The sequence below is a fragment of the Bos indicus x Bos taurus genome, chromosome 2 (genome assembly GCF_003369695.1).
Source record: "Bos indicus x Bos taurus breed Angus x Brahman F1 hybrid chromosome 2, Bos_hybrid_MaternalHap_v2.0, whole genome shotgun sequence".
NCBI classification, from domain to species: Eukaryota; Metazoa; Chordata; class Mammalia; order Artiodactyla; family Bovidae; genus Bos; species Bos indicus x Bos taurus.
In genome coordinates this window covers 7,826,036-7,842,374 of record NC_040077.1, presented here as the reverse complement: position 1 = coordinate 7,842,374, position 16,339 = coordinate 7,826,036, and the positions used below count along the sequence as shown (strand labels likewise).

General features: G+C 37.0%; 1 protein-coding gene and 1 pseudogene across 7 annotated transcripts in view; both read left to right on the top strand.

The window, feature by feature from the left end:
• Positions 1-16,339, top strand: part of GULP1 (GULP PTB domain containing engulfment adaptor 1) — a 336,734-nt gene that overhangs the window by 89,841 nt on the left and 230,554 nt on the right. Inside the window, exon 1 of one of the 7 annotated variants that reach the window (XM_027555715.1) lies at positions 4,338-4,591. The exons of the other annotated variants lie outside the window; for them this stretch is intronic. The gene's annotated coding sequence lies outside the window, so the exon portion shown is untranslated. Of the gene's footprint in view, positions 1-4,337; positions 4,592-16,339 lie in introns of those variants that run through there. 7 annotated transcript variants of the gene reach the window in all.
• Positions 13,801-13,938, top strand: LOC113881689 (annotated as a pseudogene).

The following is a 16,339-nucleotide window of genomic DNA, read 5'->3' as shown; positions in this document are numbered from 1 at the left end:
TAGTTTTGTACATTTATTCCATTCCACAATTATATTCATGTATATAAACATGAAAAACTTTATTTTTGGGGGCTAGAAAATCAATGCAGATGGTGACTGTAGCCATGAAATTAAAAGATGCTTGCTCCTTGGAAGAAAAGCTATGACCAACCTCGACAGCATATTAAAAAGCAGAGACGTTACTTTACCAGCAAAGGTCCATCTAGTCAAAGCTATGGTTTTTCCAGTAGACATGTATGTACGTGAGAACTGGACTCTAAAGAAATCTGAGCGCCGAAGAATTGATGCTTTTGAGCAGTGGTGTTGGAGAAGACTTCAGAGTTTCTTGAACTGCAAGGAGATCCAACCAGTCCATCCTAAAGATCAGTCCTGGGTGTTCATTGGTAGGACTGATTTTGAAGCTGAAACTTCAATACTCTGGCCACCTGATGCAAAGAGCTGACTCATTTCAAAAGATCCTGATGCTGGGAAAGATTGAGGGCAGGAGGAGAAGGGGACAATAGAGGTTTGGATGGTTGAATGGCATCACCAACTCGATGGACATGAGTTTGAGTAACCTCTGGGAATTGGTGATGGACAGGGAAGCCTGGCGTTCTGCAGTCCATGGGGTCGAAAAAAGTCAGACATGATGGAGTATAAACATGATATAAACATGCATCCTTGATACCCTGTATGATTTGAATAAATTTTTTACTTTTTAATCTTGTTTAGGTCATGGGAAGTATAGTTCTGAATATGGAGAAAAACTTTTTCATTTCATCAAAATTCAGAACCTTCTTTATAGCCTTATATCTTGATGAAATTTATTCATCAAGATCCTTCTATTGATAAACAGGTGTTGAAGTCTACCCAACAAGACCAGCCAAGAAGATTAACTAGTGTGATAGGTCTTAGATGAAAAATATACATTTAATCACTGTGTATACTGGGATCTACTGGAGGAAGCAGTTGGATGGTAGATCACACTTCTGGGTTGTGTTTTAGTTAGGCTAAAGCTATAAAGTACCACAAAAAGACAAACCAATTTGAACCAAGAAGTATTGGATTCTGTGTATTTTTAACTTTTGTGAGATGTGGCTCAGGAGAAATATTTCTTGATAATATCATGTAAATTGAGGTGTAAAAGGAAAGAAAAGCAAATAGAAATATTTGAGAGAAAATAGAAATTGAAAGAAAGATTCTATATTAATAATAAATGTTAAATAAATCTTGGAGGACATATTGAATAGCTTCTTGCTACCATAGTTCTAAAAGGGTTGCTTCCTACAAAAGGAAGATGACAATAAAATCAGGAGTTAATACATGGAACTGAAACCTAAACCACTAAATTTGCCTGATTGCTTAATAATTTTCTACCAAATACTAAATTTAAGGTTAATAAATATTTGTTAATATTTTTGGGGTGACTGGAAAAAGGATAGAAATGGTATGTTTATTTTTATTTAGTTTTTTAAATTTTATTTTATTATTTAACTTTACAATATTATATTGGTTTTGCCATGTATCAACATGAATCTGCCACAGGTATACACGTGATCCCCATCCTGAACCCTCCTCCCTCCTCCCTCCCTGTACCATCCCTCTGGGTTGTCCCAGTGCACCAGCCCCAAGCATCCAGTATCGTGCATCGAACCTGGACTGGCGACTCGATCATAGGATCTTAAAAACAAAGGTGTGGGAGAAATGCAATAAAATCACAGACTAAAAGGATGTATACATATATGCTTGTTTTTGTGATATTTTGGTATTTCCTTAAAAATTATGATAGAAATAAAAACTGTTTTTAAGAGACTGCAGATGGTGATTGCAGCCAAGAAATTGAAAGATGCTTGATCCTTGGAAGAGAAGCTATGACAAACCTATACAGCATATTAAAAAGCAGGGAGCTATCACTTTGTTGAAAAAGCTTCATTGTCACGGTCTTTGTAGACCGGGACCTGGGGACTGGAGTCTACGAGAAGAGAGATGCAGGAAACCCAAGTCTCGAGTGAAACAAGGGTGCTTTATTTGCAGAAATGCATGTTTATATATCTTCATACAAGGCAGCTATAGGCAGTAAAAAAAAAAAAAACTGTTCAAAAATAGAGCCAAGCAAATAACAATCTTCAAAGGGCCAGAAAGCATTCCATATCTTGAGTAAGAGGGGCATAACTGAATAGATTACATTTAAGTAAGGTCACTGAAGGGAGTCACTGAAGGGAGTCCTTGAAAGGAAGTCAAGCAGGTGCCCCTTCTCATGATCTCAGTCTTCAGAACTGCATGCAGCTGTGCTCATTCCTGTTTTCCAGAAACTGATAAGGAATAGAGAATCCTTGAGAAACGGCGCACAAAAGATAAGAATAATATATTGGATCCCTTAAAGCTGAACGTCCCCTGACAATTCCCCCTTTTTTATTTTTTCACAATTGGGGGGTCACTGTAGATACTTTTATGAAGGCCCTGAGCAATTGAGTTTATTCAGTTTGAACCATTTTAGTTGAAAGGCATTGGTATACTACAAATATTATCACCAGGACAATTATCAGTGTTATAGTTCCAGATCCAATACTATGTGTAATGCTTTGAAACCATTCTTGAGGGTCCAGCCCAGATAATTGATCAGTCAGCTGTTCAGCTAAGGTTTCCAAATAGTTGGAAGAGGGTAGACTTTTAGAGAAGGTTTCAAAATTTTCCTTTTGCAGCAACTGTACATTTAAGGAGGTGTTATTATGTATATATTGCAGATGAAATTTGATTTGTTCCCAATTGTAAGCACTATGGTTGAATCAAACAGGAGTGATACAAAATTCAGTAGAATTCCAATCACAATTTAATAATTTTTTTTTTTGTAAATCTATTAATTGGTCTCCAACCCATAGGATGGCTGTTTTTAATTTCTGAATTTTATCCTGAACTTCTTCATCTATCTGAACCTGAGTGGCCCACATAGTATGAACATCTTTAGTCCAATTTTGAATAAAGTTTTGTGTTTGAATTGAAGTTTGTAAAGCAATGCCTGCGACAGTAGCAGTGGTGCAAATGGCTATTAACCCCAAAATGCCAAGAATTAACCATCCAATGAATCGCTTAGATCGTTGGAGTAATTTAGTGAGTAACCGGGAAGCAAGTGCTGCCATGGGACCCTCTTCCCAGGGTTGTTGGAGATCTACTGGTATCCACAGACCACATCGAGATGGAAGGATCAAAAGGGATTCATTTTTTAGAGAAATAGAGGAATTAAGACAAGTATACAATATGCAATCTATACAGGTCACAGAATGTAAAGTCTATTAAATTATAAGTTTCTTATGGCTATAACAAAAGGAAGGGGAACACAAGCTTGTATAAAATATATGATTATAATGGAAAGAATAATTACTATGACAACAACTGGTCTCTGTGAAATATCTAGTCCAAGTTCCAAGTTTTTCAGTACTTGCAGCAAGTTTTCAGATGTCCCATTGTTCAGGCCCAATTTGTTTATTGAGGATGATTTGAGGGCGAGAAGGTGCCATTTTGCCGTCAAGCCAGCCAAAGAGTCCTTTGTCATGGAAGTGTTTCGTTGAACTGTTGGTAATCTTCTATGCTACTTGAGTAACATAATCACATATAGTACTATTAATATCATCTGAGCAGTTAGATAGCCATATACCATGGGGTCCCCAATCAACAATGGTATAATTGGCCATAAACATTAATTTCCCTGATTTAGCTTGACATCTATTCCAATAAACAGGAGTATATTTAAAGTCCTTATAAGTAAACCCCTTACATTCCAACTTTTGTCCTTTTCCTAGAGTTTTGGTAGTATTGACATGGTTTTCATAAAAGGACAGGGCAGTAAACAGTCCAAGCAATGTGTGGAAGTTCTTTTTTGGAAGCAGGATGAAAGCCTACATTTGTTGACTTAACATTAATACATAATTCTGCTGGGCCCATGCATAAATGAAGGATTTCATAGCCTAGAGAAATGTTAATTAGTCTTCCTTCTTCCTGAGGATGAGAGGGCCCCTCAAAGCTCCAAGGAGTGGGCATATGTGTTGAGTCATTAGTGGATACGACTGGTTGTATATCTGTCCATTCTGCAACCTGCAATAAAGGGGGGTTAAGTATATAAGCCCAATAAGTGTGATTAATCAAGTCAGCCTAAGCAGGGGAAGCAAAAGCAAGCAAAGCAAGCATACCGACAAATATTTTCAGGATTCTGAGGCATTCCCTGTTGAGAAACCAGATTTTTAGCTTGATTAGTAAGGGCTTTTATGTGTCCCCAAGTAGGGAAATCATAAGGTCGATGACGTCGAGTGTGGCGTTTCTTGGAAATTTTTCAAGCATCCATGGCTTGTACTGGAAACTCCTCCTCCTAGGGATTTCGCCATTTCTTCTCTTTCTTGAATGTTGATGGCTCCCCTGGGGCGGATCTTCCAAAGAGGGAGCCAGCTGATTTCGTTGCATCCATCTGGCGAAATACAAGCATACCCTTTTCCCTGTAATATTAATTTTCCAGATTTTCATTGTTTAGTCAACCCATCTTGATACCAGATGGGCAGAGGAAGGGAGGTGTCCTTCAATGCCTCAAAATGTTTTTCTGCTTTTGTCAAAATATCTCCTTGCGGTAAGTTTAAAAAATTTAAAACAAATAAAGCTGTATTAACAATAGTTACAGGCTTAAAGAATATGTTGCATTGGAATTTAGTAAAGTGCTCTGGATAAGGAAGATAGACGTGTTCCTGTGTATTCCCCCCTTTTTAATTTTTTTATTTGTAGTTTCAGTGTGTGATGTGTTTGTTTAACTATGTCTTGTGTTTGTGGATTATAAGGAATGTTTGTCATATGTTTCATAGAGAATGAATGTAAAAATTGTTTGAATTGCCTAGAAATATAGGCAGGGCCATTGTCTGTTTTTATAGAATTAGGTGTTCCCATTACTGCAAAGCAAGCTAACAGGTGGGTTATAACATGTCATGTAGCTTCACCTTGGAGAGGTGTGGCCCATATAAATGAAGATTTTGCATCAATCGCAACATGTAAGAAGGAAGAGGAAGAAAGTTCAGGGCAACAAGTTACATCCATTTGCCATAGTTCATTGGGGGGTTGTAATCTTTGAAGACTGATATCTTGTGTAATGGATCAAAGATGTAGGGGCCTACAGGTGGAGCAGTTATTAATGATTTTTTTAGCATGTCAGTATGGAATTTTTAAAATTTGATGTAATGAACCAGCATTATTGTTTAATAGAGCATGTTGTTCTTTAGGAGTAGCAAAAGAGACAAGTTTATCAGCTTGTTCATTGCCATGGGCCATCGGGCCAGGAAAACAAGAATGTGCTCGGATATGGGTAATATAAGTGGGGGAAGTGTGGTTTCTAATAATATATTGTAGTTCAAGAAAAAGTTGTTGGATAATAGATTGATTAGAATTTATGATAGAAGTTTCTATATTTCTTAATACAAAAACTGAATATAAGGAGTCAGAAACTATATTAATAGGATAAGAATGTAAGTGAATAACCTGAATGAGAGCATATAATTCATTTTGTTGAGCCGAGTGAAATTTAGTATAAAAGACTTTATATTCTTTGAGAGACTAGAATGAGGGTTTGGTGTTTTTAGTCCCATCTATATAGAAAATATCAGTTTGAGGTATAGGTCATGGTGTGACAATGCGAGAGATAATAAATTCAGTATTTTCGAAGAAATTCTAGAGTTTGTTAGAAGGATAATGAAATGAAATTTCTCTAAAATATTCTAGAAAGGCTATTTCAAAATTGGTAGAAGTTTGTAATGTGTGTTCAAATTGAGATTTATTAATAGGCATTACAATTTTATGAGGATTGGAGCCAATTAGAGTCTTAGCTCTATTTCTTTCATTGGTAATGATTAGAGCGATCAAGTCAAGATAGGGTGTAAGTGATCTTGTCTCTCTAAAATGGGTATAGATCCATTTTATTGGGTATTTTTGTTGGGTAAGAAGTCCTGTGGGAGAATGGAGAGAGGGGAGTATAAATAACTCTAGAGGTAAATCAAGTCTGCTATGAGTAAGAAACTGTTTTTGTAATTTATTTTGCACCAAACAGAGTTTTTCTCGTGTCTCTTGTGAAAGTGAATGAGGGCTATTTAAATTTGGATCTCCTTTTAAAGTGTTAAATAAATTAGTTAGTTGATAATTTGCTATGTCTAATGAGGGTCTAATCCAATTTATGTCACCTAAAAGTTTTTGAAAATCATTTAAGGTTGATAATTTATCAACCTGAATCTGTGTTAGTTGGGGAGTAATATGTTGTCTATTAACAACAAGTCTCAAGTAATGGTAAGGTGTAGAGGTTTGAATCTTTTCAGGGGCAAAGATTAGTCTAGAAGCTCTTAAGCATTGTTGAGTTATGTCAAACATTTGTTGAGTTTCTAAAACAGATGGAGCCGAAAACAATATATCATCCATGTAATGAATAACAAGAAAGTCAGGAAGTTGTTTTCTCACAGGTTTAAGGGCTTTGGCTATATAATATTGACATATGGTGGGAGAATTCATCATTTTTTGAGGTAACACAGTCCATTGATACTGTTTATGAGGCCTGACATGATTAGGATAAAGAAGAGAGAAAGCAAATCTCTCTTGGTTTAGAGGGTGTAAAGGTATAGTTAAAAAAAGCAATCTTGTAAATCTATAATAATAATAATAATATGTCAGTTTTGAGAAATAGTAGTAGGTTATGGAATTTCTGGTTGTAATGTACCCATAGGTTTCGTAGATGTATTAACTTTTTGAAGATCTGTTAAAAGACTCCATTTGCTAGATTTTATTATTATTATTATTACAAAAATGGGAAAATTTCAAGGGGAATAAGATTCCTCAATATGTTATAATTTCAGTTGTGTATCTATAAGTTCTTTAGTAGCCTCTAATTTCTCTTTTGTAAGGGGCCACTGCTTTGTCCAAATAGGCTTGTCATTTTTCCAAGTTATTTTAGTAATTGTATTGTTTGTTTAATGAGCAGTGGCCCCTAGGAAAAATGTGGAATATATATTTGAGTTTGCTGTTGCATAAGTAAATCTCTTCCTATTAAATTAAAGGGTGCATCTATCACATAAGGTCATAATGTTGCAGGCTGGCCTTCTGGTCCCTCACATGGATATATTTGAACACTTTGATAAACCTCTTGTACTTTGGTTTGAGAAAATCCTGCAATTTGGCAAGAAATTCTCTGTATAGGCCAAGATTTGGGCCATAAATGTTTGGAAATAATAGTAATATTGGATCCAGTATCAAGAAGACCAGAAAATCTTTGTCATTAATTTTGATATTTATATTTGGTCATGCATATTTAAATACTATTGATTGTCCGTAAGGATTGTTTTTGATTAGTGTTATCAAATCTATCTATCCATATATCATTAGAGGAGTTAATAGAAATGTAAGGTAAAAGAAGTAATTGGGCAATTCTTTTTTAAATGGCTCTTATCCCTACAAACAAAATATCTTTCATTTTTCTTTTTAAAGGTAGCAGCCATTGCTTCAACTAACATTTGTTTCTGAGTTTTTGATTTAAAGTTGTGACAAGCCTTTAAATAATCAATAAAATTTTGGGTCTCATGTACTGGAGTGATAGCTCTGTGGCATTTTTGATTAGCATTTTCATATGTAAGCAGTTTTTTAAATTGTACTTTGGCTTCCTCTCCGATAACATTATGGGAGATAGTAACTTCACTTTCACTTTTTACTTTCATGCATGGGAGAAGGATATGGCAACCTACTCCAGTGTTCTTGCCTGGAGAATCCCAGGGATGGGGGAGCCTGGTGAGCTGCCATCTATGGGGTTGCACAGAGTCGGACACGACTGAAGTGATTTAGCAGCAGCAGCAGCAGCAGCAGCAGCTGCAGCTAAAAAATCAGCATAGGTTTCATTGCTGCTGCTGCTGCTAAGTCGCTTTAGTCGTGTCTGATTCTGTGCCACCCGAGACGGCAGCCCACCAAGCTCTCCCGTCCCTGAGATTCTCCAGGCAAGAACACTGGAGTGGGTTGCCATTGCCTTCTCCAATGCATTTCACTTTCAGGTTTCATTAGGCCCTTGTAATATCTTTGTGTAGCTATCTTTAGCTTTTCTTTAAGAAGTAATTTGATCCCATGCTTCAAGGGCAACTTCTTTCAATTGCTCATGTAACAAAGGAGGGCATTGTATCTAAGCTTTCATTGAATTAAATTGTCCCATATCGGTTAACATTTTAAAAGTTATTTGGTTTGGGGGAGTGTCAGTTTGAGCATTAGAACTGGCATGATCTCGGGCCACATCATGAAACCATATTATCTATTGAAGATATTCTCTTGGTTTAAGAAGAGCTTTTATCAAAATTTTCCAGTCATAGGGAATAAAATTTTTAATAGAAGATGTCATAGAGTTTAGAAGTTCTTTAGTGAAAGGTGAATGAGAGCCATACATAGTTATAGTCTTTTTTATTTATTGTATGTGAGAAAAGTCAATGTCTCCATATTGAGGTATTAGTTGTCTTAGTGCATTAACATTTTTTAACATCAGTTCAGTCCAGTCGCTCAGTCGTGTCCGACTCTTTGTGACCCCATGAATCGCAGCATGCAAGGCCTCCCTGTCCATCACCAACTCCCAGAGTTCACTCAAACTCACGTCCATCGAGTCGGTGATGCCATCCAGCCATCTCATCCTCTGTCGTCCCCTTTTCCTCCTGCCCCCAATCCCTCCCAGCATCAGAGTCTTTTCCAATGAGTCAACTCTTTGCATGAGGTGGCCAAAGTTCTGGAGTTTCAGCTTTAGCATCATTCCTTCCAAAGAACACCCAGGGCTGATCTCCTTTAGAATGGACTGGTTGGATCTCCTTGCAGTCCAGGGGACTCAGGGGTCTTCTCCAACACCACAGTTCAAAAGCATCAATTCTTCGCCACTCAGCTTTCATCACAGTCCAACCCTCACATCCATACATGACCTCTGGAAGAACCATAGCCTTGACTAGATGGACCTTTGTTGACAAAGTAATGTCTCTGCTTTTGAATATGCTATCTAGGTTGGTCATAACTTTCCTTCCAAGGAGTAAGCGTCTTTTAATTTTATGGCTGCAGTCACCATATGCAGTGATTTTGGAGCCCCCAAAAATAAAGTCTGACACTGTTTCCACTGTTTCCCCATCTATTTCCCATGAAGTGATGGGACCAGATGCCATGATCTTAGTTTTCTGAATGTTCAGCTTTAAGCCAACTTTTTCACTTTCCACTTTCACTTTCAACAAGTGGCTTTATAGTTCCTCTTCATTTTCTGCCATAAGGGTGGTGTCATCTGCATATCTGAGGTGATTGATATTTCTCCCTGTAATCTTGATTCCAGCCTGTGCTTCTTCCAGCCCAGCGTTTCTCATGATGTACTCTGCACATAAGTTAAATAGGAAAGGCAAAAAGATCATTGGCCTCAGAGACTTGAGATTGCAAAGCCAGTAAATCAGAAAGCCTTTGCCATAAAGGAGAATGAGTGGATCATCTGTATTCATAAATATGAGTGTGTGTTAGGGGCTTATCATTGTCATCAAAAAAAGTATTGTTGGCTTTAGTCTCAAATAGAGCATCAGAAGAATCATTATCAGATTTATCTTGTCCTCAAATCGAGGGGACTTTTGGTTTCGTGCCCGTTACAAGAGGAGGAGGAGGGCTTGGGATAGCTGGAGCAGGGATTGTGGGAAAGTTTTGAATCATTTTATGTTGCTCTAATTGGGCTTTTTGTAAAGTCTTATCATTTAATTTATATTCGTATAATGAGCGTTCCGCTTGTTGACGAATATCATGGGGGCTAGAATTGCCTAGATATGGCAAGACCATGGCTTTAATGAGGGCCCACAAAAGCCAGAAATCTATTGGAATATTTTTTACCCATCATTTGGCTCATTTAATATATTATTATTGTTATTTTTAACCCGGTTCCAAAATTTTAAATTGAAACTGTCTTCATCAGGGAACCAGGGATTATATTCAACTACTGTTTGGGGACAAGCCCTTATCCATTGACGTGAAAGCGAAAGTCCTTGAACCTTAAATAAATGATGAAGTAAAGTAGAAAAGTGATGGGGGCTTTCCAGCCGTTTGTCCCATAACCCCACACTTAGTGACCTCTGTAGGTCCTAACAGTCACTCCGTTTGGTTGCCAAGGGCTTCCACCAGGTCCCTGTTCGGGTGCCACTTGTCACGGTCTTTGTAGACTGGGGCCTGGGTACTGGAGTCTACGAGAAGAAGGACACAGGGTACCCAAGTCTCGAGTGAAACAAGGGTGCTTTATTTGCAGAAATGCATGTTTATATATCTTCATACAAGGCAGCTATAGGCAGTAAAAAAAAAAAACAGCAAAAACAAAGCCAAGCAAATAACAATCTTCAAAGGGCCAGAAAGCATTCCATATCCTGAGTAAGAGGGGCATAAATGAATAGATTACATTTAAGTAAGGTCACTGAAGGGAGTCCCTGAAAGGAATCCAAGCAGGTGCCCCTTCTCATGATCTCAGTCCTCAGAACTGCATGCAGCTCTGCTTGTTCCTGTTTTCCAGGAACTGATAAGGAATAGAGAATCCTTGAGAAACAGCGCACAAAAGAAAAGAATAACATATTGGATCCCTTAAAGCTGAACGTTCCCGACACTTCATATTGTCAAAGTATTGGTTTTTCCAGTAGTCATGTATAGATGTGACAGATGGACCATAACAAAGGCTGAATGCTTTTGAATTGTAGTGTTGAAGAAGACTCTTGAGAGTCCCTTGGACTACAAGGAGATCAAGCCAGTCCATCCTAAAGGAGATCAGTCCTGAATACTCATTGGAAGGACTGATGCTGAAGGTGAAGCTCCAATACTTTGGCTACCTAATAGCAAAGAGCTGACTAATTGAAAAAGACCTTGATTCTGGGAAATATTGAGGGCAGGAGGATAAGGGGTAGTAGAGGATAAGATGGTTGGATGACAGAAGTTTGAGCAAACTCCAGGAGATAGTGGAGGGCAGAGGAATTGGTATGCTGCAGTTCATGAGGCCGCAAAGAGTTGGACATGACTTAGCAACTGAACAACAATAATATTAGAATAGAATTTGCACATTATAAAATTTAAGACTACTTACTTCTTGCACAGTGGTTTACATGAAGAAAAATAAAGAAATAAGATGATTTCTAATATCAATTGTGTTTGAGACTATTCTTTACAACATTTATTGTTTGATTAAAAACATGAACATTGGATTTTTTTTAATCTGTTAGGTTTTTCTTTTTTTTAAATATGAGATACAACTGACATAGAGCAGCCTATTAATTTCAATTGTACAACATAACTTTTTGACATCTGGATGCATAGTGAAATGATCACCACAGTAAGTCTAGTTAATACCCATTACCATACACAGTTACAGGTTATTTTTTCTTGAGATGAGAATTTTTATGATCTACTCTGCTTGCAACTTTCAAATATGCAATACAGTTTTATTAATTACAGTTGTCATGCTATACATCTCTGTGACTTGTTTATTTTGTAAATAAGTTTATAACTTTTGATCCCCTTCATTCATTCATTTTGCCTACCACCCACTTTTTGCTTTAGGAAACCGTCAGACTGTTCTCTGTATCTACAACCTTGTTTTTGCCTCTTTAAGATTCCGTATATAAGTGAAATCATATAGTATGTGTTTTTCTCAGCCCAAGTTATTTCACTTAGCATAATGCCCTCAAGGTCTCATTATGTTGTCTCAGTTGGCCAGATTTCATTCTCTTTTATGGCTGAATTATATGTCTCACATTTTCCTTAACCATTCGTCTGTTGGTGGACACTTAGGTTGTTTCCACATTTTAGCTTTTGTAAATAATGCTGCAATGAATATGACAGTGCAGGTATCTTTTTGAGTTACTATTTTTGTTTTCTTCAAATAAATACTCAGAAGTGGAATTGCTGAATCATATAGAGTTCTTTTATTTTTTTTGAGGACCCTGAATACAGTCTTACACAGTGGCTGCACCAATTTATATTCCCATCAATATATTCCCACATCCCTACCACCATTTGTTATCTCTTTTTTTTTTTTTTTGCTAATAGCCATTCTAACAAGTGTGAGATGATATCTCATTGTGATTTTGATTTGCATTCCCCTGATGATTACTGATGCTTGAGCATCTTTTGGATATCCATTTCTAATCAGAAAACATTGAGTGATTAGTACATTTAAAAAATAAGCAGTCTAGTATCTGAGTTATATAGTGGATGCATGTGTGCTAAATCGCTTCAGTCATATCTGGCTCTTTGTGACTGTATGAACCATAGCTGACCAGGCTCCTCTGTCCATGGAATTCTCCAGGCAAGAATACTGGAGTGCATTGCCATGCCCTTCTCCAGAGGATCTTCCTGACCCAGGGATGGAACCCGTATCTCTTATGTCTCCTGCATTGGCAGGCAGGTTCTTTAACACTAGCACCACCTGGGAAGCCCTATATAGTGGATAATGGATTCAATTATATTCTTTTGGCTTTTAGGTCTTTTTATTTTGAGAAGAGGTCAAAAATTCCTTTTGATTTCTTTAAATGCCAACATATTTATCAGATAGTTACAAAGATATGTTGGAAGGCTTATCAAAGAAAATTTTTATATATAAATTTAATATTTTAAATTGGACTTGGATGCCAAAGAAATATATAAAAGTTTCAAGTATGTATTTCAAGGTACCTATAAACTGATACCCTGTTTTCACTTCTTATATATATTTTAACATTAATTTACTCTTCCAACAGGTTTGTTTTGAATTATGATTACATGCCAGGCATTGTACCAAATGTTGGAAATATAACAGTGAGTAAAACAGATGTAGTTAGTCACTGATAATTAATTAGGCTTCAGAGTGATACAAGCTGTGGAGGAGAAATAAATGGTACTATGATTATGTTTAACAGCCCCTGAAATGCGCGTGTAAACACTGACATAAGCTCTTATCTACTAACTCAAATTATCTATCGATCTAAACCAATTTTTTTAGAATGCTTTTCTCCTGTAGCAGGTTAATAAATACATTTGTTATTATGCTTGCCTCATGATTCTACAACCTGCAAAATCAAAACCTTTAATAGGGTTTTGATTATATTGTTTTGAATAAAAGTGGTGGTGAATAAAAGTGGCTTATTAATAAGTTATGGATATGAGCTATATGAATTTAAAAATGATTCCCATTTAGTATTTAATTTAATTTTCCTGAAGAGAGATGACAGGCCTAGAATAATTGATTGTTCTTTTTCCTTATAATGTTTTTTTCACATGACATAAATGGTGCTATTGGATTTGATTTGCAAATGATGCAACCAACAATGAATTAATTTCCAAAATATACTAACAGTTCAATACAACTCAATGTCAATAAAACAATCCAATAAAAAAAAATGGGCAGAAGATCTAAATAGACATTTCTCCAAAGAGGACATACAAATGGCTAATAGACACATGAAAAGATGCTTAACATCTATACTTATACATTACTCCAGTCAGAATGACCATCATCAAAGAGTCTATAGATAATAGATGTTGGGGAGGGTGTGGAGAAAAAGGAACTCCCTTACACTGTTGGTGAGAATGTATCAATAAATTGGTGCAGTGACTATGGACAACAGTATAGGGATTCCTTAAAAAAACTAAAAGTAGAGTTACCATATGATCCTACAGTCCCACTCCTGGGCATACATCTGGAGAAAAGTATAATTTGAAAAGACACATGCACCACAATGTGTATTGCAGCACTATTTACAATAGCCAAGACATGGAAGTAACCCAGATGTTCATCGACAGATGAATGGATAGAGAAGTGGTATAATCACAAGGTGGTTTTCCCAGGGCAAGTCTCATCCTTTGAACTGAAGGTGTGCTGATTCCTATGATTTCCCCAAATGTGGGAAACTCGACTGCATAGCTTGTGTCAGCTGGGGACAGCATTTGCACTCCCCCCTGAAAAAAAAAAAAAAAAACTTGGTATGTATGTATATGATTCTTCAGTCAGACACTACGTTGTGTCTGACTCTTTGTGTCCCCATGAACTGCTGCACACCAACCTTCCCTGTCCTTCACTATCTCCCGAGTTTGCTCAGACTTATGTCCATTGAGTTGGTGATGCCATCCAACCATCTCATCATCTTTCACTCCCTTCTCCTCCTGCCCTCAATCTTTCCTGGCATCAGGGTCTTTTCCAATGAGTTGGCTCTTCACATCGGGTGGCCAAAGTATTGGAGCTTCAGCTTCAGCATCAGTCCTTCCAATGAATATTCAGGGTTGATTGCCTTTAGGACTGACTGACTTTGTGTGCTAAGTTGCTTCAGTTGTGTCCGACTCTTTGTGACCTTATAGACTGTAGCCTACCAGGTTCCTCTGTCTATGGGGATTCTCCAGGCAAGAATACTAGAGTAGGTTGCTATGCCCTCTTCCAGGGGATCTTCTCAACTCAGGGATCAAACCTGAGTCTCTTATGTCTCCTGTATTGGCAGGTGGGTTCTTTACCACTAGCATCACCTGGGTTGACTAGTTTGATGTAAATATGCAATAGAATATTACAGCCATAGAAAAGAATGAAAAATGCCAATTGAGGCAACTTGGATGGACCTAGAGATTATCATGCTAAGTGAAGTAAGACAAACAAAGACAGGTATTGTATTATATTGCTTTTATGTGAAATGTAAAAAAGAGAGGGACAGGGGAGATTGGCGTGCTGCAGTCAGTGGAGTCACAAAGTGTCGGACATAGCAACTGAACAACAATAACAACTAAAAAGATACAAATGAACTTATTTACAAAACAGCAAGAGACTCACAGGCCTAGAAAACACAGTTATGGTTACCAAAGGGGAAAGTGGGGAGGGTACATTAGAAGTTTGAAAATAACATATACACACTGCTATATGGAAAATAGATAACCAATAAGGACCTACTCTATAGCATAGGAAACTACACTGAGTATTTTGTAATAAACTATAAGAGAACAGAATATTAAAAAGTGCATGTAACTAAATCACTTTGCTGTACACCTGGAATTAGCACAACATTGTAAAGCAAATGTGCTTTAATAAAAAGAAAAAGGTGAACTCAAATTGAGATGTTGCTTATATACATTAGTAAGCATTAGGAATTGTGCAAGGTTATATATCAGAGTCATTATCACAGAAAGGAAAGACTAGCTAAGTAAATAGAGTAGGAAAAAGGTTCCGGGCTAGCTAAATGTAGTGGCTGTCAGTGTTTATTTTGTGATTGTTCTATGTTTTATGGCTATAGTTATTTTAAAAAAGTCTTGATTATCAAGATTTGTTGACATTTTGTAACATGATGTGAACTCTTCGATGTTGGAGAATTTTGTTTCCCCTTGGAAATAAGCTGCACTGCCTCTTGATCTCCAATTCTCTTTGACATCCTGTAGTTAGTGCCCCACTGGTTTACTTTGATGATTTTACCTAGTTCATTCTCAGATTCTCTAGTTATAAACAGTGTCACTCATGATTAAAAATCTTTCTGACCAAAACAGGCTTCACTTCTACTCTGAACTGCTAATAATTTTTAAAAAGAAAGATCTTCAAATCGCCACCGCAGAAGTCTATATGTATTCAGCATAGCTTTTAAAGAATCCTGATTGAGCACTATAAACAACTCTGCATGTTCTTTTAACGCTGATCTTTCATGCAATGAAAATTTCCTCTACTAGAAACGTCCCGAGGTTTTCATCACCTTTGCTGGCACCAAATCTTGGATGTGTCAAATTGTGGAAAGCCCTTTGGCAGTAAGAATGCTTCCGCCTGTGAAACCTTTACTCTAATTCAACAGGCAGATTGATTTAATTATTAATGTTGACTGAGTCAGTGATGAGCCATTTGGGTTTTGGTTGGGTCAGGCTGTACACTGTTTGATCCCTGTACCCTTGACATGTGCCCTTGTCTGGTGAGATGCTGGAGGAAGAGATGAAGTGGAAACTGTTTGGCTGCTGTTTTTGGAAGGATTGGAGTCTGTGACCTGCTTCCTTTGTTGGAGGGCAATAAGACACAAATTGCCTCCTGGAAATTTTATTGTGGAAGTTGATATTTATTTTTATTATCAAGTTATAAAAACTGAAAATAAGTAGCTCAAATAACAGTCTTGGTTTTAACATATCCAGAATTACCACACAACTGAAGGCTATTATTATTCAATGAAGTCTTGGACAGAGCTCCTCTTTTATGGTGACATAAACTTGAAAACTTAATTATTTTCCCCAACAAATTAGCAATTTGGAGCTCTTTGCCTTTCTAAACTGTTGTTGTATTGTGTAATATTGAACAGATGATATATATATCTTGGCCATTAGATATTAAATGCTAAATATTGTATGCAGCATT